The 27,145-nt window shown below is 45.2% G+C and overlaps 1 non-coding gene across 1 annotated transcript; it reads left to right on the plus strand.

Annotated features, from left to right (window-relative positions):
- Nucleotides 1-18,640: 18,640 nt before the first annotated feature.
- TRNAF-GAA (transfer RNA phenylalanine (anticodon GAA)) lies at nucleotides 18,641-18,713 on the plus strand. The gene has a single exon. It is a non-coding gene; the product is annotated as a tRNA-Phe (tRNA).
- The last annotated feature ends 8,432 nt before the right edge of the window (nucleotides 18,714-27,145 follow it).

Below are 27,145 nucleotides of genomic sequence, written 5' to 3' on the forward strand. Positions count from 1 at the left end.
GAGAATTTTGCTGCATCCGGGTGTTATAGTCCTTCTTCTACACAGAGGAATTTACAGCTACATTTTGTCAGACCAAGTGTGTGTCTAGGCAGTATTCTGTTTCAAATAGTGGCCCACACATCATGCCTAGTAAAATGTAAAAGATAAAAAGATACTGTTATTTCCATGATATGTTCTCTAGACATGGGTGGCTGAGGAAATGCTGAAGCCAGAATACTTGAATGTACTCTGCAAAATCAGAAAAGAGTGGTTATTTTCTGCTCCCATGTACCCATGATCCAGAAGGCAGAGGGAAGGTTAACTGCTGTGCCCCTGTCACCCCTGTTGCTTTGGCATGTGCAGAGAGATGCAATTTTCTTATCGGCACATTGGAGCTCTGAATTCCTTAATCCGTTTGCCCTTTCTGCAGCAGTACCTCCATTTGGTAAATAACCTGGGGAGGGGAGCAATGAAAGTAGTGAGGCAAAGCAAAGTTATTATGAACCTGTTGAAATGTATGAAGGGACTAAAATGTGAGATGGGAGAGGAAAAGAAAAAAGAATGTCCCAGGGGCACATTTCATTGCTCGGTGGGTGTCAGGTTGAATAAGTTACAAATAAACTGTCATCTTAAGAGCTACCAGACATGATGCAAACAGAAACTTAAAACAACAGGTCCTCGAATATTATAGGCAGCAGCTCTTGGTGCTTTACTGCATTTGCAGTCCTGAAAATCAAGTTGAGTCTGTGCATTGGCAGTGAATTCTCTGCTTGAGGTCTAATATTTTGCTTTTCTTTTTTTTTTTTTTTTTTTTTTTTTTTTAACATTTTAGATCTCGGTTCTCTCTGTTCTGACTGTACTGGGATATACTGGCTTGGAGAGATTTCCACAAGACTGTTGCTGGTAGACTTGGAGCCAAGGAAGGTCAGCTTAACATGAACCAGCTTGTGTCGACCATGCACACTTTTTGCACACAAGCAAATACAGTTTTATTCAAGCTCTGAAAAGAGAAAGTCAAACTGCAGATTTCCAGAGTGTCATAGGGCTGTGTTGCTCCATACGATCACTGTTCTTACACTCTTCCCTTTGTGCCCACTATTGGCTACTGCCATGACATTTTCTCCTCCAGTGACACCATTTTCTTCTCTGGTGACAAATTTTCAGCCTTCAGCAAAAGTTTCTCCTTAAGTATGCATGTAAATACAGGTGCAGACATAAAACAGATTTAACTTCAAGCTTTTGAATGCAGTCCTTTCTCAGCTCCGTTCAGTATTTGGCCAAGGGCTGAACTTCTTGGCTTGCCCAGGAACATAGAGCTCGCTATGCTCCAATACCTTATGGACCAATACCATGTGCACCAATACCTAGCCCTAGAGAGTTTTGGCTATTTAAGATAATCCTTGCTCAAGTTTGGGAACAAGATTTGGCAGCCTGAAGTTTAGAGGGATCATGGCATTCATGGTCCCAAGGTCCTTTTCATTGAACGTAGAATTGTTGAACCCTGGAGTGGGAAAAACAGAAGAGATGGGCTTATTTCCAGACCTACAATGCCATTGGTCAGGCAGCACATTTGATCTAGGTCTCCAGGCTCTCTAATTAAAAGTAGTTTCAGGTGGATAAAGAATAGCTTATACACTTGCTAGCACAAAGGAACAGGTTATTCTTTTTGACTGTGGTAAGTACCACAAGAAGCCACAGGTTTCCTGCAGCAAGAAAGACGTTTGGGAAAAAGCTTCCTAATGCTAAGGTTAGTGAAACGGTGAAATAGATTTCCCAGGAACTGCAGTCTCCATCACTAAAGGTCTTTGAGATCAGGTTAGACTGACATCTTCCATGAATGAAGAAGGCCATGTAAACAAGGAAGAAAAGTCAAGTACTTTCATAATTTTTGGCTCTCAGTTTTAGCTTACCTTCAGCTGAAAACCACTCTGTAAAATAGAGTTGTATCTCACTTGTTACTTACTGGGGCTGAACAAAAAGACTAGGTCACCATCAAATAAAACCTTCAAGGTTAAGTCAAATGTGCCAGGCACCACTGAGAACAAAAAGGTTTTGACTTCTCCATCATTTTGTAGTGCACCACAGGCACAAATGTGATTTTTTGGTCTGCAGCATAGAACAGAAGTTACCCTTTTTGCTATAAAATCCCCCTACCCATCTTAGGGGAAGAAAAAAGATTCTTCCTCCCAAAAACATGCTCTCAGGCTCACAAAGACCAAACAACCCCTTCCAGACAGCCCTCAGGAATCTACTTTCCATTAATGAAGTGGTTACCTATTCTTAGCTACATTCACATACATTTTAATATGCAAACAACCCCCTTTCCCATCTCTTCAGATGAGATTCTGACATTACCTAGTTTGCCTGTGAACTGTGGATATGTTTTTCTCCCTCATGTGGTGTATGTATAGCGCGTGCTCTACTTAGAAGGGAAGCAGAAATAGAGATGTGCATGCACGTCTGTAAATCTGCTTTTAGAAGGCAGAAATCCCAGTTCCTTAAGCACCTCCAAGTCCACTCCATAAATCTCTGCTGGGAATTTTATCGCCACAGAGCACAACTTTCGAAATTATGCACATATTGAGGAACTTGCTGAAAAAGTGGGGCAACCCAGCGTTATTTTAAAATGTCTTTTTCGTACCTTACTGACTCGCTATCATATTTTCTGCAACTTTCACATCATGCTAGCTGACCAGACAATTTATTAAGGACTGTGTGGGGAATACTGAAATGAACCACTAACCACTCTGAATATTGATGATCGAGGAAGTAACAGGCTTCCGAATAATTTCTAGAAGTGGGAAACTTTATCAGTGTGTATAAAAGTAACATGAACTCCATTCAGATCCTGTGTCTTCATTTTTGATAAACATATTTTGCACCACAGATATTAACCTCCTTAATATGAGAGCTGTGTGGAAACTTGATTTCTTATTTTTCTTGAGGTCTACAGCATTTGAGGGGAAGAAAAAGCCCAATAGCATATTTTGCATAGAGTCTGATCAAACATTGTTTTTCTCTGGTAAACTGAAGAGTAGATAATGCTTTCACTCAAAGGGAATATTTCACTTCAGTGCTCATCTTTTGATTTCTGTTAAAAAATTCTTCTGATTGAACAGATGTCATTTCTAATCAGAAAATCAAAAGATTTTATTTTTAAATGAGACGCTTTATCTCCTACAGTTTTTGTGCTTCCTGCTAAGTTTTTTGTTTGTCTGTCTTGGACCCAGTAATTTGTGAAACTAACACAAACTCAGGAATAATTTTGAATTTACCAAACAGGCATTTTTTATCTGTTCTCAACCCAAGAATTTAGGTTTAGTGGAGTCCCTTGGTGGGAAGAGTGTCTCTGGGCTGGACCCTTACACTAAGTGCTCTTCAGAGCTGTGACCTCTACATCAATCTGTCTGACATACAGTATTGGGACTTCAAAAGCTACTACATTATAAATTAAAAAAAATCTTTATTAATTACCATTAAATTCTCTATTAATTGCCATTGAAGTGTGCCTTAGTTAAATTACTTACCATGTTAAATTGAACTGAGGAATGAAAATCTGTAATCTATGCTCTGCCCTTAGAAAGTTCCAGTGAGTCTCTGATGCCTAGATAAGAAATCTCGCTGCAACATATTCTTCATCCAATCATTCCTCTGCTGAATTTGATTTTTTAATTATGAGTCTCTTCATCTGGGGAGGTGTAAATGGGCACTCAGTTACTGCTCTGCAAGAACTGAAGAGGTAAGATGGGGAAAAAGCATAGATAGGAGTGTAATTTGCCCATACGTGATGTCCCAAGGATCGTGTCTACTCAAGCTGTTGTCCAGAGGTATGATGTGACTCTTGAAGACCTCTCTGATTCAGGTTTAAGCCAGGTGGCTCAACTTACAGTAGTAGGTTGGCTATGTTACTGTGAACTCCAGCATTAGGACCATGAATAAACAGTCTGCACTCCAATTCACTGCAGCTAAAATCTGCAACTTAAACCTAGCTTTTGCAGCTATTTGTCATTCATACATTGCCTTTCTAGTTAAATATGCCCTTAGCTCTATCTGTGTCAAATGAGCTAATGCCAAAGAAGGGTTGTTTGGAGTTTCTTCTAAATGCAAATTATCTTCCGTTCCAGCTTTAATAAAGATGCTGTCATCTGAATTAGTAGTTGATTGCATTAAACAGAATGGACTTAAATCCACTGCCCCTTACCTGAACCATCCCTACGAGCGGAAAAGACATATATCAAGTTGAAGAAACAGCCTTCAGGTTGCCTTGTTGAAACCCTTGGACCTCTCCCTTTTAAAACCCTAGGAGGAATATGGCTCCAAAAGAAATAATGACTGTTGCAGGTTTGTACTGCCTCCTCTGGGAAAAAAGGACTTCTCCAGAAACAGAGCTGTCCCCCATGATTTTGGTGTCCTGAAATATGTTTGGACTTTTACAGGCAAGCTTATAGCACCAGACTTGTGCTGTAACAGGGAAGGAGGGCAGCTGTGGACCGCTCCTGCAGTTACTTGCTGGCACCTGCCTAGCAGGAGCTGTGCACCCTGAGCAACTGTTAAGTGAAGGTGGTGGTGAAGGTGTCTCCAGATCACTAACTCCAAGAGGGAGAGGTATATTGAAAACGCTCTTCAGTCGGGAGGAATTCATTGCCATCCAACAACATCGTCTTTATCCTGTGCGGATCATCTGAGGTCTCTCTTCAGTCAGCAGAGAGAATTGGCTCCAGAGGATGATTAACACTCTCCTAGCAATGGAGTCCAAGCTGACCAGCATTTGCACGTTCTAGGTGCCAGTCCTTTCCCATCAAAAGCAGTAGCTCAGCAGTTAAAGCACCCATGAGACCTTTGTTGTCCAAAATGAGGAGCTGCTAGGTTTTTAGTTACTTCCAGAAACCTTTGGATACCCAAATCACTGACTAGAACTTATCCACCTTGGATGGGCTAACGCATGCCATGAGCTTAATTTCCTTGTGCCTGATGATTCCCACCAGCTAGATTCTTGGGTGGTGCTTGGGATGGGATCTGGAGCTCAATATGGACTCACTAGCCTTCAGGGAAAAAAAAAAAAAAACGGCGAGGGCAGGACTTGGGTGAGGGAGGCAGATGGGGAAGACCTAGCACCACAGGAAAAAGTGTGGCTCAAGCTGCAATCAGCCAAGCTATGCCTCTTTTTTTTTTTTTTAATTAGGAATATTGTCACCTATAAATCCTGAAAGCTTTTCATTCAGTAATGAACTCTTGTTTTCAAGGACTTTATTGCTGTGTGTGCAACTGTTCAGTATCTAGGCTCAATCGACTGTGGCAGATAAGAGAAACGAGGATGCATAGGTGCAGATGGTCACATCACGCATTTGCATATCCTTAGTTTTATAGCCAGGCTATCAAACAGATAACAATGATGAGACACTGCAGCCATTACCCTCTGGTCAAGGGTTTTAAACACTTTGGACTTGGCAGGGGTTTGTGACATCCAGCTAGAACTTCTCAGGCCAGGCAGGGTTTCACCCAACTCAGTCCTGTCTTGGATTGCATCCAACCTGCATAGCAAAATGGTCTGGTCCTGTGAAAGAAATGGGGGTGAGAGGGGTGGACTATCTATCTTTAGAGTGGACCATGGCTTATCCACCTTCTTGGCTCTCTGTATCTGAACAGTTGTACTCTTAGATGGGAGCAAAGCGGACAGCAGGACCCTCACTGATAGAAATCCTGTAACTGCAGGAGTCAATGCTGCAGGCATCTGGCATCTTCTCAGACCTGCTATTGCCTGTCCACAGCACAATGCAAGAACCAGGATGGCCTTTGTCCTTGGAATGAGTAACTTAAATGCAGACACTTGGGTTGGGTTCCACATCATCTCACCTTAGAGAACTCAGTCTGAGCTGGTTACATTCACTTCCCTCTATAATCAGAAGAGAGAAATTTTTAGGGTGTGATTCCTCTAAGCTACATTAGCCACCTGCTGCAGGAAGAGATATTTGTGCCTTCAGCTTTGTGGCATCGCTCCCCACCAACTGTGCAGGGAGCTGAGACTGACCAACTCAGATGGAGAAACCCACCCTGGGCAAGAGATTGCTCTGCTTGCAGTTAACCCAGAACTGGGGAGGTGGGAGGATATGGACCAGAATTAGTCAAGAGGGATGCACCTGACTTAGCTTGGTCAAGGATACAGTCATCCTATGGCTAGTTACTGCTTCAGGAGAGCTAAAATGTCTTGAAGAGTTCTGTCCCAGACTCCAGCTAATGCATACACAACCTGGGAGGGTGAGCCTACAGTGTTGTACTGCCCCAGATGCACTTAGCAGCACATGCCTCCAGACCTAAGCATCTTCTACAAGTGCTCTATTTCACCATAGAGCTAGAAACAAAATCCACCTGTAGGTTTCCTGTTGCAATAGTGCCTTTCTGAATGCACCAGTGAAAGCATTTACTTATGGAAAAGATCTCCCCCATTATCATTCAGGCTGTTGGCATTCTGAGAACACAGTCTCCTCTGTATCCTGACCCTGCAATGTTCTTGCCCCAGAATGAGCTGAAGAAACCGTTCAGGTGAGAACTGGAAGGAATCCTTGCTGCAATTTCTCGCCCAGCTCTGAGTTTTAGAGACTCATCTCTTTTGTTTCTTGTCCTAGCACACTGGGTATAATTAGACAACCCCAGAGTTAACAGTGTCTGCTAGACTTGCTGAAGATGCAGAGGGAAACACTTGTCAGTCACCCACCAGGAAGGTTGCCCTCGCAAAGCAAAGCTGTGTGCCATGACCTACATCGCATGCACCCACCTACACTGTGCGGGCTGCCTCTTCTCCTGGGGGAAGCCCAGCAGCTGTGTGTGGGTATTATTCCAATTAGTTTTCACGTTGTCAGTGTGAGTGCAATGCGGAGACATGCTGGCATGTCCTGCATGACAGCATTCTGCCAACAAAAGAGACTCCCCCTGCTACTGGGAAAATATCATCTATCTGCAAATCTGTCCACAGCTTTACAGATATTTGTGCTCTTCCATGAAAAGAGTAATTTTTATTTTAGAAATATATATCTGCCTCTAAGCGTGTGTATCTACATCCCTCTCTACATACAACACTTGACTGGCATTTTTCAAACTCAGCCACTGAAGCAACAGAAGGGTTGGTTTTTTAATCCCTATGTGTCATTAGCTAACAGCCTGTATCCTTCCATCTTAGGGAGGAAAAAGCTCTCAGATGAAACCCCAGTCCCTTTCTCACAGGCTGAGTCAGCACGAGATTGTTATTTTTGTGTTGTGGGAAGGCAAGTGAAGGGGGAGAGTGGACTCGTGCTGCCCACACCACCCAGAAGGAATGGTGAATGCTCCACAGAGTCCACAGCATCCTCCCTAGATGTGGTGGGTCATACCCAGAGCTGCAGAAACACCAGCCTGATGAGGATGTGCCCTGAAATCCCAAACAGAGCTGTTCAGGGTTTGGAGGTTTCACTCCTAGGCTTCACCATCTGGGGAGGTGCTGGCTGTTGTTGTCCACATGATCTGACAAATCTTCCAGCTCTTAGTGTCCTAATGGACACAGCAGCCAGCCCCTGCCACTCACTTTATCTTGCATTAGGTTGGTGGGAAAATTAAGGGCTTTCTACATCCTGGAGAGATGTTAAAAAAAAAAAAAAAAAAGGCTGGCTAAAACCAACCAGGCTGTATATTTGAAATGAGACAGGACCTGTTACTTAAGACTGTGAGAACAGCGTGAAATACAGCAGCAGATGCATTACTGCTGTGGAGAGGAGCAGATGAGGGAAGACTCAGCAAACATACAGTTGCTTGTTTTCAAAACTTTTAAACAACAACTTTTTTTTTTCTTTCTTTTTGTTTCTTTCCCCTCTGGCTGTTGCTCAATGATCAGTAGTAACATGTCTGGAATAACTTTAAAACCTAATAAACACACAGGTTTGCAGCTAGTGTGAGTTTAGGAGGTGGTCATTCTTCCCTCTGTCCTTTTAGCCATCAGGAGGACCTTTGCCGGGGTTATAAATGAAGTTCACCCTTTAATATAGGGTAAAATACTTTGCTAACAGAAATATAGGGTTTGGTCCTGAAATAATTTGCAAATTCAGACTGAGGGACAAACATGTTTTTCCCCCCTCAGTTTCATATATAATAAGTAACAAAGAAGCCCTTTGCTTCATAGCCTTGTATTTACAGTCCTCTTCCTGGATGGGGGAACCCTCAGATGAAGCATTTTCCCTTTTTTTTACGGAAGGAGTGAGGGTCTGAATTCCCATGAGATACAAAAACACCCTTTGCCACCAGCGATAGGGCATTTCAATGGGGAGAGCTCTCAGTCAGGGCCATAGGTATTAAAGTAGGCATATAATAAGCCATGGGGCAATGGTGAAGGACAAAGATTATTCACAGATTTAGTTATGCCTGTTTGCTTAATGGTTCTCAGTGATAATGGTCTGTAACTAAAACCCTGACATCTCCCCCTCATTCCGCTCTTGGGTCGAGCACTGATCCTGAAATAATTTCTGTATGGGGAAAAGCTGTCGATGTGTCAGGAGGTCTGGCCACCCTCCTGCAAACCTCAGGTGGCTCAGATATTCAGTATCCCCAAAAGGATTCAAATCACAGACTTCCCAGAGCCACAGGGAGACCGATGGGGGCTTCTCCCCCATGTTTCCCCCCCCTCAAACTGCTGTACCCTGCTGGGATGAAATACCCTTTGAATGTCAGATGAGCAGAAGCTGGCAGGTGGCTTTACCTCACTCTTGGGGGAGATTTCTGACTCCTCAGGGTCTCCTGACTCACAAGCAGTGCCTGGGGGGCCGCACCACCCACCTCCTCGGCGGGGGAAGGTGGGTGGGCAAGGCAGAGCCCCGGCCCGCGGGGAGAGAGATGATTTTTGCCGTGACTCATCTGTGTGCTGCCTTCGGAGGGAGAGGCAGCAGCTTCAGTGAGTGGGAGTCGCTCTGCTATTTTCTGTTTACAGGTTTTTCTCACTGTCTTTTCCCACCTGGGGAACGACGGCTTTGAAAGCCAGAGTGCAGTCATTTTGTGGCTAGAAGATTTTTACTTTTTTTTTCCTGATGAAGGTTGAAAGTTTGGTGTCTACAGGAGAAACTGGAAAATGGAGAAGGGGAGAGGGGGAAGGAAAAACTTATTTCGGGCAGGGATGGGCTATGCACAGAATATTCATATTTTACATCCTATCATCCAGCCTGTCCAGAGGCTTTATTACTTACACTGAAGGGTAATAACATGTCAACTTGAGACCTATAGGGGGAAGGGGAAGAACAAAGCTTGTTTGTCTCCAGATCTTGGATGGATGTTTGATCCCGGACACCACAGCCAATGTCAGTCCTGCCACAAAGGACCGAGATAAGCTACCATGAGTCCCTTTGGGTCAATGCTTCTCCCCCTCAAACCTGTCAATCTTCCCATCAAACTCAGTTGTCACTCAGGTCCATTTCACACTGGATGCATTAGCCGTGGTGAATCAATTGCATGGCTTGGGGCTGGGTTATTAGTGCCATTATCTTGTTTACTGTTTGTGCATCTCCCTAGCTTTAAAGCAATGCCCTTCTAACACTCTAGTAAAAGAGAAGGTCAATTATTCCCATGTTGCGCATGTCAAAATGACGATGGGGAGATGGATTCACTAAGGGTCTTTGCTCTGCCAGGCTTATGCTGTCTGCAGGGCTTGATCCTGTCCACATTCTCTGGGAATACCCTCCAGCCTGGGCCTCTCATTGCACACAGTTACAAGAGAAAGGCTCTGACACACAGCAGCCCAAGGCCACTATCACAACTTTCAAGGTGCAAAACCTTGCCCAAAAAGCTAACTCACATGTCAGAAACCATTTGACGGAATCACCTAGGCAAGGGTAGAGGACATTCTGCACTGGACTGGGATCCTTCCTGTTGAAGCTGTGGACTAAATGGTGATGTGGCTTATTTGAATTGCCAGGAAATCCTTGTATTAGCCCGTAGCTGTCCATGAAGTAAGAGTCCCACCATGGGAGCTGCACTTGGAAAGCCCATGAAATTATCTTGGACCCAAAACTATTGTTTGGCCATTTCTGACATAAAGATAAAGCTCTACAGAGAGAGCTGGTTTTTAAAGTTTGACATGATGAATGAGTGTTTAATAGCAGTGAACCAGCTTCAGTTGGCCAAGCTGAAGTTCTCCAGGATACCTACAGCCTGATGAGCAGAGCGTGAGTCTTAGTTCTGAAAGTTCTGGTCTTCTCAGACAGACTGGGGACTTGAACCTTCATCTCCACTCTGACTGCCAAGTGCAACAGCCAATTTACTTCATATATGTCTCAAGCAGCGAAGTTTTGTGAGACTGAGCTGTCTTAGCCACCTTCCTCCAGGAGAGATTTCCAGGCCTGGATCCTAAGTGAAGACTTCCCAACAGCCTGGTGTTAGCTACCTGACTTCCAAACAGATTTGAAGCTCATGTTTCCCCCTTTCCAACTTATTCTATGAAATACCTCCAGCTGGTACATACAGTCTCAATTCTTGGCAGGAAATGTCTGTCTGTCCAAGAAAGCTTATTGTGCACTTGCAGGAGCTACAAAATTAGCAGCTGAAGCTGAGCCATGTAGAATAGCGGAATTTTGGAGGAGGAACCATGAAAAGATGCAGTAAACACCTCATCTGTGACAGGGGTGGGTACCTGGAGAAGTCCCCCAAGGTTAGAAAAAGCACTCTCCAATGCTGAGAGATGGTAGTACATGTGTCCAACCTTCAGGGCTGGGTCAGACTTGTGATACCCATGAGGATGCAGAACCTCCTATCCTCCAGATCACACGTTTCATTGACACATAACATAGTCCCTTTCATTTTACACATCCAGTTTTTATTCCCTAACATAGAGATTGCCTGTTTTGTATGGATAAAGAATGAAGCTGAATCATGCATCCAGACTTAGGACAGAGTAAAGCTTTGAATCCCACCGTTAAAAAAGCCGGACACTAAGGGGAGGAGGGATTCTTGCAAAGGATGAAGCAGATGAGTAAACTGATGGCCTTCAACTGCAGGAGGTTGCTGTGGAGGGAGCTAAAGATGCTCCAGCCCCTTTCCCTGTCCCCACATTCTTGCTCTGGTCCTTGCTCTTTGCAGGACACTGGAATAAACTTAGGTAAACTTTGTGGTGGCTCTGCCTTTCCTTCTGGGCTGAGGGAAGCCAAGTATAGCCAGAGCGTGTCACAACTCGCTGGTGTCCATTGCCTAAATTCCCAGATCCACCCTCACTCTACATGCAGCATGTAGCTTTTGTCAGTGCTTTGGATGAGGACCATCTCTGTGTGCCCTCTGAAACAGCCCCTGCACAAGGGCTGCTCATGAAGCTGGAGCTGTTTTACCGAGCAGTAACAACCAAACAACATACACCTTGTTCTTTCCAGTTTTGGGGACTGTGATTAAAAGTTAAGTTGTTAAACAATAACATATCCATTTGGGAATTGTTCTTTTTTTTTTTTTGCCCCAAACCCTTTACATTTAAGCACAGATATACCCTCCAATCATTTCCAGCTGCCTTTCTATTTATAACAATTGAAGATGGAGAAAATTACGTGCGACTAGGTGCATACTGTGGAACATAACTCTTTTATTTATTTAAGAGGCAGCAATGAGCCACATATGTTATACAATTATATGGAAGATAGCAAGATTGCTGTGGTTTGGAATAAAAAGATGTCAGCATTTGGAAAGAAGGGGATTATTGAAGGCAATTTATGTAGTTTAGAGAGATTTCAGTCTAGTTAAACAATTGCACATCATGGTACAATATATGACATAATAGACCAAGAGAATTGAAAAGTTTTCCAGTCTGTTTTTTATGCCAGCTTCCCAGCTCTTGCTCCACCAGAGAAACCCGTGGGGCGTCTGTCATTTGGGGAGAGGTTGCTCCTGGCCTGGGTTTTCCTGATGTCTGTTCTCTCTTGCTTTGTTGTGGGGTTGGTTGCTCACCCAACGGTGTTTCCTTATGGGTCTGAGTGGGCTCTGCACCATTATATAAGCCATTAGACAAGCTGGTCTTACTGACCATCCCAGCGTAGCTGTTTCAAATGTCTGGCCAGCAGTTCTTTTATTTTTAGTCTTCTTTTGCCCAAATTTTTTCCTGTGAGTGGAAGTCAAGGCAGACTGCACTTAGGCTAGAGGTAAAGGGAGCTGGGAAGGGTTGTTTAGGAAGAGGCTTTGATGTTTCAGGACTTCAGTGCCTACCAGCATTAAGGTTACCTATCTGTTTGAGGTGCTTTGGAGGATGGAGAATAACTAAAGGGCCACTTATCATTCAGACTGAGGGCTGACAATGCTTCTCAGATCTGAGCACTTTGCACCCTCAAATGCTTGAGACCTCTCAACTGCTAGAGCAGAGAGAGAGTCATTTTACTGATGGGGGAACTGAGGCACAGGGGAAACAATGGATTTTATTTTTTTTCTTTTACTAGTTTAACTGAGCTGCTGCTCAGCACCTCTGGGAAAAACACAACAAATACCAAACTAGCTCCATAAAACATATTTGCTTAGTTTAATCATCTGGAACATCACAGGTTTCTGTTAAAGGGGCAGGAGTTCCCCCCCAAAAAGCCTGCCTCCAGAAAGGGTGAGAGAGTTGTTACACTAAAGCTGTGAGTTTGAAACAAGCCCTTCTCTACATGCAGATTCAGTTCAGGAAGGGCAGAGGAGTTAAGCAATGCAGCTCTGAGACAGTAAATAGGCACCTGTTTGGCTTGCACGATCTCTGGATCGTGCAGAATGGAAAGGGTGAAATCAGGGGTAGGCTGTGAGCCAAAGGACCTCAAAACATGCAAGTCCAAGCAAGCCACAGGAGTGCTAGCAAGATCTCCCCAGGGATGGGGAGTGGGCTGAACAGCTTCAGGTTGAGGGCGAGAGATGAAGAGAAATAAGACTCTGCAATTGCCCTGCTGCGAGTGATTACTGTTGTGATTGCAGCAGAAGCGGGTGACACCCACTAGTATCATCCTGCCTGAAACAGCAGCCCAGGTGCAGGGGAGCAGCATCTGGGCACTAATGCAAAGGCGATACTGGCCTATGAATGGTCTCCCCTGCCACAGACTCCTGTCCTCTAGCAGAGGTGCTTGGAGGAACTTAACTTCAGATATGCTTGCTATTTGTTGTGGTGTGATTTTTTGGAAAGACAGGGTTAAAGGCCAACTTTTGGGGCAGATAAAAAAGCACATGTTTCCCCTGCTTCAAACCCCAGGTAATGATCTCCACATCTGATAAAAAAAATCCAGCTGTCCAGGCTGCGCTTGTCTTGGCTTGTGGAGTCCCATCCACAGCACCGTTCATCCACCCTCTCCTCCCAAGCTAGCTGGTAAGGTCTGTGGACAGGGTATAGATAGAAGGTGCTCAGTTCACCTTCCCCAGCATCATCTAGCTCCCAGGGTAGAGGAAGGAGACAGAGGAAAGTACTCATTGAGCTAAATCCTGACTGCAGGCTACACATGTGACAACTAAGAGCCTTGAATTTTTCCTCTCTAGTTCTCCTCAGATACCCATCCTGCATCCTCACTCCCATGCCTGAGGTCAATATCCCTCAGGTGATGTTGGTTTTAGGGGTTTGAATGCTACTGGAGTCACTACACAGTGACTTTTTTTAAAAAAAGAAAGAGCCCAGCAAGCTAAAGTTAGAGCTGGACCTACCTCCCCATGACTCTCACACACCTTATGATCACTGCTCCATGGCACGCTGGGGCTCAGCCCTTTATTGCCCAACTCCTTGGCATGCTTCTCCAAAGCCCTGAGCATCACGCCTTGGACCCACAGACTTCCCAATGTCAACATTCCTACTAATGAAACCCTTTCTGGGTGCTGGAATTCTTGGGTTCAAGGCAAGGGATATGAAAAGAAAAGTTGCTGGAAATTGCCTGAGCTCTGAGGACAATTACTGGTGCCCGGCCACCTCTGCCAGGCAGCGTTCAAGGCTTTGAGCAGCACCAGCTGCAGCTGCAGAGTCATCATTACCAGCGGAGCTTAGCTCCTTGCTAGAATTAATGATTCGAGCCTGCTTAATTGCAGGTTTCTCCCCTTTGCCCTAACTGTTAATCCCTTCTTCAGCCATGAAATTGCACAGGGTTTTGAGCTGCCATCTTGCCTGCAATAGTGGTGTTCCAGCACAGTGAGGCACTGAAAGTGGGACTAGACCCCCCCCAATATCTTCACGTGTGCCCTCTCCCCAAGAACAGCAGAATCAATGCTTCAACATCACATAATGTAATTTTCTTCGGTGTTTTTGGATACCTGCAAGAACCGCCAGCCCTTGAAAACATCTTCATCCCAGGAAGAAATGGGAAAGAATCTTGGAAATACCTTTTCAATCTCAGAGAAACTGAAGTAAAGAAAGCCTGACTGAGACAGCTTAAAACCTATGATTCATGGATGGTAGAGCTGAGATGAGATCTAAGAAAGACCACGACCCTGCTCTAAGCACTGTAACACACTCCTGCAAACTAAAGGCAGCAGGGGAGATGTGGTGAGTGAGATTGTCATGAGGAAATAGGTGTAGGTGCTGGGAAGACGACACAGTCAGGGAATAAAATAATCCCTTGAGACCAGGACAGGCTTCGCAGCTCATTCCTGCCCACTCTCATGATTATTTGTGATGCTAAATAGCTGCAGGGGGTTGCCATGTGGGAACTTTTGTCAGGCACTGCTTTGAGACATTATCGCTTCTTTTGCAGAGCTGCAATCTGATTCCAGACGCTGCTGAGCTGCAATAGTGCGTGGAGGTTGCAATGCAGAGAGCCTGTCTCACGTCTCATTTGCAAAATGCATAACTAAGGAGAAAACCCACAGAGTCCAGATCCCTCCCTGGCAGACCCTCATTCCCTCTCGTTTTGTGCTTGGCTCTTCATAATCCAAAAATCTGGGATAATTTCCTCTCCAGACAGACTCTGAGCACCAAGAAGGTCAAAAATGCTTCAGTAGCTTCAGGGATTGCTGAGAGTGGATTTAAGCAGGAAGCAGAATGAATTTTCTGGGGCGGTCTCATGTGTGTGGCTCAGATGCTGGGGAAAAGGGAATAGGCTGACGGAAGAATGGTCGTAAAGCTGGAGAAAAGAGAGACTTGCATCAGAGCTACTGATTTCCATCTCTACGTCACCTAGCAACACTCCAATTAAGGACTTAACTTCCGAGAAATTGATTCCCTGGGAATTTTCCCATTAGGTGGCACCACTGGCCTTGAGAAGGCTTTCCTCTGCTCTGGCTCCTTCATGCCAGATAGACCTAAATCCCAATGCATAACCCCCTCCACTCCAAAAGCTCCGTACGAGTTGAAAGATGAATGGGACTTCTGCAGACCCAGAAGTGACATGGGCTGTCAGTTCTAATTAAATTTGGAGAACTTTTGATAGGACTCAGCCTATCTTAGCAATGGGCATAAAACAGATTCTGGAAAACCCCATGGAGTGACTCCATAACCTGGCTACTCTGGGCAAAAGAGTGTTATGGCTTCATTAAAACTGTACAGAAGCTGCTGAGCTGGTCCCTGGTCCCTGAGCTATGCAGTATGCTCCAGGACAACTCATGGTGACACCACCACACACCCAGTGACCCTCATCCCACACAGTGTAGCAGACAGTGCATGCACAAGGGTAACTTCTAGGGAAAGCGAATGCTTCAGCGAATGCTTCAGCTGAACTCAGTAGTGGAAATACCTTTTCTCATTGTCACTAGGTAATGTCATTTCTGGCGTGGCTGCAGAGACCTGAGTTGTAACTCACAACAATACTGTTCTTCATGCATGTATGCATTGCTGCTAGAAAGAGGATGCTCAGTTTGCCAGACTCGCATGCCGATAAAGTCCGAGGTATCATACAGAGCCCTCCAGAGCTGATGTTCACAGTTATTGTTTTGGTTTGGTTTGGTTTGGTTTGGTTTAGTTTGGTTCCGTTTGGCTGGGTTTTGAAGGGAGGTTCAATTTGGGAACTCGGCACCAAATTGGGCTCTGCCTAATGATTAAGTCAGGTTTAGAGATTTGCCTTGTTGGCCTTTGAGAAGTCAGGTGAGATGAATCCCACCCCAGGAAGCTTTTTCCAGACTGCTGGGGGTTGCAGAAGAAAGTCCTGCCAGGCTCAGCAGGTCTTCTCTTACGGTCTTTGTTACCTGTTATACTGATGTCCCTATCTGGCCTTCCTGGAATTTGGTAACCATCAACAGTGTTGGTAATGCTAAATAGCTCACAGCTCTTAAGGGAAGAGCTAAACAGTGCTCTTTCAACAGAATCAGAGGCACCAATGTTTCAAAATAGACAGTGTCTTTAAAGAAAAAATAAACCTGGAGCAGGTCCACACTCCAGACATTAGTAACTCTTCAAAGCAAAGCTTTACATACAAGTAAACACTTATGATGGACCCCACAATAATCATCTAATAAATCATCTGGCTATGAAATCCTTTTTCTCACTTCCTTCAGCATACAAATGAGGAAAAATATACCAGAAAGAGTTTTCTGTTCCTGCAGGCTGATCCAAGCTGTTTCTGTAGGATCCTTAGTCACTGAGCTCAAGAAATTGCTCTTGTAAGCGTCTTCTGTAGATAAATATAACCAGACCTGCTCTGAACATACAGCCTTGGTCTGTGGATGATTTTGCAGAGGGGCAGATTCCTGTTATCTAAAAGATTTCTTCCTCATCCTCTTTCATGAACAATTGGAAAGACATACCAGAGCCAATCCCCAACTACCTTCTTCCATAATATTACAGATCCTGAGGTCCAGGTGGAGGTTAGTGAGACAGCCAACAGGATAGATAATAAGGATTTCTCATTTCCACTTCAGGGCTGAGACCTAATCATGCTTCTGTGGCTCCAAATCCCTTACCAATATTCTAGATTCCTCTCATATCTGTGTCTCTACCAGACACAAAATGTGAAAGAGGAATTGTTTTTTAGGTTGGGTTGTCTGGTGGCCATTGTCTTTAGCGATGCCCTGGATTTCTAACGTGCACCTGTTCTCGGCACCATAGAGCTTTCAAGGGCTGGATCCGGCATGATTCTAGGTCACATATAGTAAACAATTTATAAGTGTAAATGGACAAGAAGCAGAAACTCTGTAGCTGTGCTCAGCTGTCCAAAAAGGTCCCCATCTCATAAGCACAATGTTGCTGAGACCCTCAGCCATGCATGTGTGAACAGCTCCTCAGTGGTCATGGGTAGGATCACCATTGGGATCCAGGGATGGAAGAGGTTTTGCAGAAAGGAAACCAACTTAGGGTACAATCCTGACGTCTAGATATTGCGAGACATTCCATAGCCTAGTTTGGGAGCTCTAGATATCAGGAACTGTTATCTAATAAATTTCTGTGAGGAAATATCTGCTGCTGTTGATCTGAACATTGAAACCCAGATTAAATGTATTTTTGACACCTTTCACTACCAGTTTTTTAGCAGACATGGAAAACTTACTGTGCATTTCACATATGTATTTTGGGGAAATGTGAATCTGGAGCTGGTGAAAGATGGTAGATTGTCTGTCCTGGGAGCGAAAGTCCTCTATTTGCAGAATAAGTTGGTGGGCTGGGTAAACATCTCCCATATCACTGCATAAATATGCCTGGCTCCCATTCCCTAGCTGGAGAGAGACAGATTGATGTGAAAGAAGTAGCCAAGCTCCACGAATAACTCCAGATCCTTCAGTGGGCTCTGTGAAAAGATATTAGAAATGTCTGGTTTATGCTAATGCTCTTGGCTGGTCCTTGGATCAAAGTTGCTGTTTAACTCCAGATTTTAGCTGTGTTTTATGATACACACCTTGGTCTTTAGTTACAGCAAAGGAGCCCCACTTTCTTATTTCTTACCAGCACACCCAAACCTCTCCCTACAGAGAAGGGGCTGAGATACTACAGTCCTTGTTTTGGTATTTTGGATATGTCAAACCAGTTTGGAAACGTAACCAGCACATTCTCTATGCTGCTGTTATTTGGTTTATTGACAGAGGTGCAAACACCTCTGTGCCCCACGCAGTTCTGATCTCTACTCCGCAATTAGCAGCATGTGCCGTGGACCAAGGAACAGCGGTGGCATCCCAGATGAGTCTAACCCTGTGGAAGAAAATAGCATTAGCCAACACAACTGGCATTCAAGTCTGACACCCTAAATGGTACTAAAAAGAAAGAGGGCTTGAGGAATGAGACAAGATGGCCTCTTCAACACCAGAAGCACAGAGAGAGCAGTCTATGTTTGATTGTCCCTTTTACTCTTTCCATCTCTTGAGCCCTCCCTACAATCAATCTGGCTCTCTTCATCCTCCATCACCCTTGTGACTTCACATTCAGCTTCCTCAGCAGTAGCTTTGTATGTATAGAGACCTCCTCTATCTCCTTATTTTCCTTGCAATGATTTGTGAGCGACAGAGCCCTTCTCTAATCTCAGGGTAACTGTACTCCTCTCTCAGCCCTTCAGGAACACTTGTTTTGTTTCCCTGAGCTGCTTCTCTACATCCTCCAAAGTCATGTTATTATTAAAGTCATGCGTGTATACAGAGGTGATCTACAATGGCAAGGAGCCTGCGTTGGTGTGATTGGACCATTGCTTTTTAGCCCAGTCTGTTTGTATCCTGGTCCCTGAAACAACTTCTTTGACTCACAAGCTAATGTCAAACAAGCTTGTCTGAAAAGGCTGAATGATAATTACATTCCATCAGGTTTTGTGAAAATTAGTGCTACAGCAGGGCTGAAGTAGCTCAGCTGGGAGAGCGTTAGACTGAAGATCTAAAGGTCCCTGGTTCAAACCCGGGCTTCAGCAGTGTTTTCCTGTAGTATTTTGTGGCCGGTGCTGGGCTCTGCTGTACAAGAGAGATATGGAGCTACTGAAGAGAGTCCTGAAAAGGGCCAGGAAGATGATGAAGGCACTGGAACATCTCTCCGAAGAGAAGAGGGTGAGACACCTGGGACTGGTTGCCCTGAGAGGTTGTGGAGTCTCCATTCTTAGAAATATTCAAAAGCCGCCTGGACATGGTCCTGGGCAACCGGCTCTAGGCGGCCCTGCTAGAGAAGGGGGTTGGACCAGAAGACCTCCAGAGGTCCCTTCCAACCATTCTGTGTGTAGAGGACAAAGAGAAAAGTTTATTTCTAGAGCAGGGAAAAGCAAGGCTAATGTCATCCTCACATATTTCCTTTAGCAGTGGCTGCCTGGCCAATCAGCACAACCATCCGGGCTGACCAACCAGCCAACAAACAGCTGTGGTTAAGATTAAGGTATCAGAAGAACCAGACCTACATATAAATAAAAGCAGGTTTATACATTCCTATCCTTACAGAACTGTTTATTGAGTTCAACTTCTCTTTTTTCTTTTTTTTTCAGACAAGCTAATAGCTCTGTGGACAAAGACTGCTTCAAAATTATCTCATCACCCGCACTGCAATCCTAGTGTCTGTCATCTGTTGCAAGATCTGCAATGCTACGTCACGCACCGAGCCCCCAAATAAACTTCCGTTCTCATTTAAGACACCATCTGTGTCCCATTTCTGCAGCGTTTGGCAGACATCGCTTCCCTTCTATGGTATGTTTGTTCCCCTTGCTGAGCTGCAGCCTTCTTTGGAGGTGGGAAAGTCAGCGGGTGGAATGGATGCAAGCTCTGTGCAAATGGAGATCACTTTGCTGTGACAGTGTCCTTGGGTAGCAGGGTGCTTTTGGTGTTCAACCTTGGTCAGGTGGTCCTGGAGCAGACTCAAGGGCAACCCACAGAAGAGCTAGAGCCAATGCTAGGTCATATTTGGCTGCAAGAAGGGGAAGAGGCTTCACTGGGACACTGACTATTTATGAGGGCAAGAGCAGTGAGGTGAGGAAAAGCTAAGCTGGGGACATCACGGACAGGTCCAAATGCACTGGAACACCCAATTGCTCTGGGTCCTTTTACCAGGTAATCAATGGAGTTCATAGTCTTGTCTTCCTATTACGCAATTAAATTACGCTTTATTGCATAATTCAGACAGCTGCAACCCACAACAAAGCATAAATAGCCTTAGCTTGGGCTCTCCATCAAACCAGCTGAATGATCTGTGCAAATTGCATCGCTATGCCTCAGTTTCCCTAGCTGTAGCAGTAACACCTGCCTTCCCTTACCTTCCCCAAGTGTGGTGAGAGTTAACTTGCAGGTGAAAGTACCCTGTGTTCTCAGCTTGTTTTTGTGTGTTATCCCAGCACGTGTCCCCACGGATGATGCTGTATTACTCACACACCTCTCAAGTCCTCTTTTTCTCTAATTCCTTTTATTTGCAAGAACTACGAACAGTCATGCTATCCAGGAAAACACAGCCTTTATAATGCTAGCATCAGCGTCACTGAACTGTGCTCAGGAGACTGTTCCTTAGGAACTCCTATGACTTTCAGGTGAATTTACCTCAAACTTGATCAGAAATGGGGAGAGGGGTAGAAAGAAAGGACAGCTCATCTCAGAAGAACAGTGAAAGATCTGGTAAATAATGAGGAAATAGTGTAGGAAAGAGGATGATGGGCTGGAGATGATGTAAAAGACTACAGAAGCCTAGGTCACCATTAATACAGAACATTTTAAATGGCCAAGAAGGACTTTGGGATTCATCTGGAAAGGGAGAGTCTATCACATGAATGGAGATGAGAAAAACTTGGAACATTTTGCCTGTCATGACAAAGGCTAGGAGAGATTGAATGTTGTCTGTGTGTATCCAGAGGAGATAGCATGAAGGATGAAGAATATGTGGTCAAGCTAGAAGGCAGAATTATAAGGAATGGGTGTAAACTGGTTAAGGTTGTGTGCTAGGTGTACATTCAAAGGTTTCTAGCAGTCAGTATACAGCAGCCCTCAGTGAGCTCTTTCCTGTCCTCCAGGAACGGCAACAGTATTGTAGTGGGTCTCCTAGGAAAGGGATTGTACCACATGTAGCAGCTGGGAAGCACCTTCCCACCCCTAATTTTCATTTTGCTGCACAACCCTCTCTGTTGCCACAGTGGCTGATCACACTGAGGATACTCAGCTTTTATTAGACATAACCAAGTGGATAAAGAAAGAATGATGAATCCAAATCTTCTGTTCTTCATCTTCCTTCCCCTGGGTAATTTATTTATTTATTTATTAAGAAAAGCTGAGATCTTGTATGAGCCACAAAAACCAGGGAAACACCTAGGTTTTATCCTACTTCTGTAGGTGTTTTCTTCCTCTTTGCTTTTCAGATTGTAGCCCAAAAGTCTCTTTGGGCACTGCTTGCTTACCTTTAAAGCATCCAGTGGTACCAGCTTTCATAAACTAATTAATGTCATGTGAAGCCTGTCATCTCATCAGCCCTCCTTGGCAGAGTTGAAGGATCTGGGGAATGTGGGAGGTGCAGAGGATATGGGAAGGTAGGACCAACATGGGACCTTATTGTCAACAAAATTTTTGTCTTACTTAGAAAAGACTATCATGCCTGACTCTCACTGGCATCAGCCCATGACCACGGCAGACAGTGACATGGGATGGAAGTGTGGGTTACATCAAGGGATCTCCATCCCTACGGAATAGGTATAACTCTGGCTAAAACCAGCTGTCAGGAGGGAGTCAGATCCCATGAGCAGGTGAAACAAGGAAGAAGATAGCGTTGACCTCGCCCTTGGCCTCCAGCTAGTTATTTCTAGGGAGGGCAAAGTGAGAAACAACACTTGATCCCACCTTGGTTGCGTTATTCACTAGGGAACAATGTCTTTTTATTCTCCAGCAATTCTAGCTCTCCAACTGATAACAAAACATTGAGATAACTTTGACTCTGCAGCCTGGGTCCAGAGACAATTTCAGCTGGGTCACCAGAACAGAAGGATGGCAATAATGGGTAAGGCCACAGGTCCATCAAACCCTGGGCTGGTCAGCAGAGGGTGGTTTGAGAAAAGCTCTGATATAAGGAGCTGTGGAACAACCTTTCCTTTGGTTATCCCAGCTCCCAAAACTAAAGGTGCTGGGACTTCTTCAGCTGCCAGTTGCCTTGGTGGTACCATGTTTAATAGCTCTGATGCATCTGACCATGAGGATTTTGTCTAAAGCAGTGAAAACTCTGTCTTGATCATTTTGATAACTGTTGACTGATGGGGTCTGTTACTGCTTGCTGATACTTCTGGTGCTCGTTTTGGCAAAAGTAGTGGCCGTCACATGGAAGCAGGGACAAGGTAGAGGTGCCTCCAAACCAACCTCTAGCAAGTTGAATTTATTTAAGGCCCTCTTTCTTCCCTTTCTGTATTCACACAGCGACCCACATTCACTCAAATCCCAGTTATGTGCATGCTCGCTGGACAGGCTGCATGTATGTGCAGCTGGTCTACTTTCAGACTAGCTTGCAGAAAGCTTCATTAAAAGCGAGCATTTTCATGAAAAGACATGGCAGAGAGGGAAAAAGATCAATAATCTAATTTTTCAGCTTTTCTTCAACTCTAAATCGGACTGTCCTCCGCCCCTTCCCAACCCTTCTTCTCCTGTCCCCCACAACAATAAAATGTGCTGGCAACGGTGGCTGCCACGGGGAGGGGTGGACACGGGAGGGAAGTCGTGGTCCCTGGGAGTGACAGCAGAATAGGAATAGCTAGTAACACATTTCCAGAGCACTGACTTGCTCGCTGTCTGTGCCGCTCGCCCCCTCAGCTCGGCTGGCCCGCTAGCTCCAGGCTGAGTACACCCACCTGCGAGAGGGAGCCAGCCTGAATGGCAGCAAGGGAAAGGTTCAGCTGGAGGGGAAAGCAAGCTTCCCCCCCTCCAGAGGAGGTGAGAGGAGGCCGGGGGATTCTGTGAAATACCATAGCTGCATTTTGAGACAGACCTTCTGGACTGAACCTGATCTGGGAGTATATAAGATGGGAGAAGGGGGAGGCAAGAGGGGCTTGACGAGGTGTCTTAGGATCCTTACCAATGTGGTATAGCAGGGAACAGATCATCCAGAAAGTTTAGCTCATGTAGATTACTGAATCTGTTGCATATTCCTCAGGAAATCTCTCTTCCACATTTGCAAACACTGCTTGACTTGGCTGCATTATGTAAGACCATCTTTTAACTACTTACCTAGACAGCAGCTAGCTCTGGAGTGGGACAAATCACAGAATCACTAAGGTTGGAAAAGACCTGTAAGATCATCAAGTCCAACCATCAACATAAAAAACCTAACCAAAACAAAACAAAAACCACAAACAAAAAAACACACCACACAGCACCATGCCCATCAAGCCACGTCCCACAATGCCACATCCACACGCTCCTTGAATACCTCCAGCGATGGTGACTCCACCACATCCCTGGGCAGTCTATTCCAGTGTGTCACCACTCTCTCAGTAAAGAACTTTTTCCTAATATCTAGCCTGAACCTCCCCTGGCGCAACTTGAGGCCATTTCCTCTTGTCCTGTCACTAGTCACTTGGGAGAAGAGACCAACACCCACCTCTCTGCAACCCCCTTTCAGGTAGTTGTAGAGAGCGGTGAGGTCTCCCCAGACTGAACAACCCCAGCTCCCTCAGCCGCTCCTCATCAGACTTGTGCTCCAGACCCCTCACCAGCTTCGTCGCCCTTCACTGGACACGCTCCAGCACCTCAATGTCTTTCTTGTAGTGAGGGGCCCAAAACTGAACACAGTATCTGAGGTGCGGCCTCACGAGCGCCGTGTACAGGGGGCACGATCACCTCCCTGCTCCTGCTGGCCACACCATTTCTGATACAGGCCAGGATGCCATTGGCCTTCTTGGCCACCTGGGCACACTGCTGGCTCATATTCAGCTGACTGTCAATCAACACCCCCAGGTCCTTTTCCACCGGGCAGCTTTCCAGCCACTCGTCCCCAAGCCTGTAGCGTTGCATGGGGTTGTTGTGACCCAAGTGCAGGACCCGGCACTTGGCCTTGTTGAACCTTATACAATTGGCCTCGGCCCATCGATCCAGCCTGTCCAGATCCCTCTGCAGAGCCTTCCTACCCTCGAGCGAGGATCCCCAGCACTGCCAAGGGATTAATGCTCAGATGGCTATAGGCATATTTGCAGGTGTTGAGATGTTTGCAGTGTTTTGCTTCCTTCTCCTGACATCTGCTCTATCATTTTTTTGCCTTGTTTATGTTTGATGTCCTCCAAGAGGACATGTTTGACCTATCTGGGGAAGTCATGGCTCATCTCCCACTGTTCATAGCTGAGGCTCTCACAGCTCATGCCAGGGATGCTGGCACCTGATTCCTACATGTATCGATCGGATTCCTTATCAGCACATGCACAAGCTGGGAAATCATTTTCCTAGAAGTATGGTCTCTTGATGTCGGGTCCCGCTCCCCTGGAAAAAAATCTTTGGGAAGGTCCTACCACGCGGCTCCAGGCTGCTGCTGTACTGTGTCACTCTGTTTCCCCTGCTGCGCACCAACGCAGGAACATTTATAGGGCTGGCAGGAAAAAATTTTCTATATTGCCAATTCTCAGCCAGCCACAACTGAGAAGACTTGAGGAAAGAAAAGCTCCCTCATCTTCTTGGGTGACCACATGCTGTCCAGGAATTTGGTAAGGACTTGGTCCTGAGCTAGAAGCAAATGTTCTCTCTGTCCTGTTGCAGACTCAATGGCTGGTGCTGGCCAGGATCAAGAGAGCTGAAAACCTGGTTTTAGAAGCTCATCTCCTGGAGTGGTTTCAGTTCCAGAGAGCTATCAGAGGCTCAGGGTTTATATTTCCTAGATGCCAAGACACTTCCCTAAGTGTAGTGTAGGTACAGTTAGGCAAACTTTACAAAGTAAGCACTCAGACACTTGAGCTGAGCCGCAAGAGCTGTGAATTGCGGTCTGTAACAAATACGAGGTAATTTGTGTTGCCTGAGCACACGGTAGGGCTAAGGTTGTGTGCGGGTACCTCACATTTTCTCCAGAAATATCAAGCAGCTGAGAGGTGCTCATCTATTTAGTGGGGAAAGCCAGCTGCCTCTCCAAACCCTGAGCTAACAGGTCTTTCCCCAGGGAAGCACTGAAATTGCAGAGGAGCTGATTTTTACCTCTACTGTCTATACTGAGAAGCTTGGGGGAAAAAAGGAGCCCTTAACTTAGAAACCTCAGTTAAATATTTAAAGCTAGAGGTGATGATCTGAGACCTTAAGACCTAAAAATCCTTGGGCTGAAAAAAACCCTGTATCCTCAGTGGCTTTGCAAGCCTTCTAGTCCTGGTTTTATTTACATATGCTTGGGTTTTTTTTCCTTACTGGCTCCAAGACTAGGGAGCTTGTATGGCAAATCTGTAGCCAAGGTAGTCTGAACTCTGCTTTTTCAAGCTTTAGGATTGGAGTTGTAGGTGCAAAACTAGCTTCTCTCAAGCAACAGGCAATCCAGCACATCTGTGGCCACCCATCAGGATCTTTAATGGGGTGGCTTTAAAATCAGCAGGCAACTGTACTGCCTTTCACTCAGTCCGAGTAAAGAAAAGCTGCCGCCGTTTTCTATGCTAATTTTATGGTTTTCAAAAGTCCATTTCATTTCTCCTCCTCCTCCACATACTTCTTTCTCTCTCCCTCTCTCTCGCTCCTCCTGTGGAGGTGCCAAAGCCTCCTCTGTCAATTTGTGAGAACTTCTGCTTGAAAACTAGAGCAGAGAATCACCCACGTAACCAGGCTGGCATGAAAATATCGGAGGCAGAAACACTGACTCAAAATGACTCGAGGAGTTTCCCCGTGTCAGGGTGAAAGAAATGGGAGCCTGGAATCGACTCCACCAAAATCCCTGGGGGATGAGAGACCTGTCCAACACCTTCTGACAATGGCCGGTGAAATTGCTCATTAGGAAGACATTTTTGCATTTGTTTCTACTGTCTTCTGTTTTTTAATTTTTTCTGTTTTCTGCTTGCCTGGAACTTGCGGTGCTCCCCGTTGTGCTTTTTTTTTTCATGAAAAAACTCAGCAGTCCGGGCTTTCTTCTAGACGTTTCCAATTGCTTGTTATGAGGGATTATAGGACATAGTTGAATTTCCGCAGACCGAAGAAAAGAGACGTTTCCAACCCATGTGGCACAAGTCAGGAAGCTTAAAAAGATGATCTAAGTGTAGTTTAAAGCCTTACAAACTATCTAGTAATTAAAATCACTCCTGTACTGGATTCTCGCATTTTTTACATTAACTACTTTCCTGAATTTGCAGAGCTTTGCCGAGGATGTTTTCTGTCCTGCAAATGCTTGTTGGAAACCAAACTGAAATCCACCCACCCTTCTGCATGGAATACCGAACTCTCCCCAGTCTGTCAACTCCTGGGTGCCCGCAAAGGCTGTCAGAAGAGTATTCACTCTGGCCCCAGACTGAATCCCACCCTGGGCAGGGAAATGAAAAAATCTCCATATCTCGTAAGCGACAGCAGGAGCTCCACAGCCCTCTTTCTCCGGGCTTTTTGAACACAATTTACATATTTGAATAACCTACTTCCACTTGTAATGAGCAGTGCTTCATGTTCTCTCCTTTTCCTCTACTAGCACCCTGCAGTCACAAACAAAATTAGGCTTCCCTATTCAAACTGAAAATAAAGGATAGCCCGTTGCCCCAAAAGTTAACAGCCCAAATACTTAACAGCCCAAATAACAATCTAAATTGCAATGAATTAATCAGCCATAGATACTAAAGCCAAGACCCTTCAAAGGTAACTTTAGTACTTCTGAGGAACTGAGCTGGATCCAAAAAGTATTTTGCTATTCTCCAGTTTTAGAATACAGTGTTCAGAACAGGTCCTGGAGAGTTGCTGCGTCTGAAAGAGGAATTTTTATCTTTTTCCTTTTTTTTTATTTGCATGATGCATGACCAAACCCCATTTTAGGACACTGTTTAGACAGAGAGAAGAAATCCTAACTCTAAATTTTCCAGGGGCTTACTGGATGACCTGAATGGAAGAACTGCCCTCCCCCTGATATGATCCTCATATCAGCTATCTAAAGACCAGCACCGTATAAGTCACACACCACACTGTGTTCCCCAGGTGAGCTAAGACCCTTGTGCCTTTCAAAATACAAGCAGTGTCCATGGCAAAAGGAAGCAGGGTTGGATTTGCAGCTCTAAGCTCAGTTTTTGGAAAAGCTGACTGTTCAGCTGAGCTCTTAGGAACAGCTGGACTCCCCTATGGATGGCCAAGGGTTGGATCCCAGGTCATGGACTGATGCCTGAGGCTCCTTGCGGCAGAACTCCTCAGTTTTAGCTATTTAATGTAGGAAAGACCTTGGTTACCCCAGGCTCCTTCTAAAGTCAGTGGGGAGAGTTGG

This window comes from Gavia stellata, chromosome 3 (assembly GCF_030936135.1).
Source record: "Gavia stellata isolate bGavSte3 chromosome 3, bGavSte3.hap2, whole genome shotgun sequence".
Classification (NCBI taxonomy): domain Eukaryota; kingdom Metazoa; phylum Chordata; class Aves; order Gaviiformes; family Gaviidae; genus Gavia; species Gavia stellata.